The sequence below is a fragment of the Bombina bombina genome, chromosome 1, assembly GCF_027579735.1.
Source record: "Bombina bombina isolate aBomBom1 chromosome 1, aBomBom1.pri, whole genome shotgun sequence".
Taxonomy (NCBI): Eukaryota; Metazoa; Chordata; class Amphibia; order Anura; family Bombinatoridae; genus Bombina; species Bombina bombina.
Window position 1 is genome coordinate 1192906304 of NC_069499.1, and position 484 is coordinate 1192906787.

Consider the following 484-nt stretch of genomic DNA (forward strand, 5'->3'; position numbering starts at 1 on the left):
GCAAAATTTGCAAAAACATTAAGTTGACCACATGTGTGCATCTGGACATTGTCTTCATTAAATAGTGAATGGTTATAACTTGTGTTATATTGATTAGTGATAGTGATGTTAGTACTACCTGTATTTTTTTTTTCTACGGGCAGCAGAACGTGATCTTTGCATGTCCAGTTGGAGACCTTTTTCCTGAGCAGTCATATTGGCCCTACAAATCCGTTTGTTTGCAGAATCCTTGTTACGTAGAGTTACCCTTTGTTGTTCAGTCATATGTGTCCGTCGTATACGTTGAGTTTCTTTTCTTCTGCGTTTAACGTTTTCTGCATCTTCCTGTGTTAAAATTCTCTTAGGAGGCATTCTTCTATTTTTAAATTTTTATGTTCTTAATGTTTTGCAGCCTGTTTGTCTCACACTTTTTTTTTCTCACTCGTAGTGTCTTTATAATTTATTATTTTTTTTATTTATATTTTTTTTTTTGTCTCTACCTTAT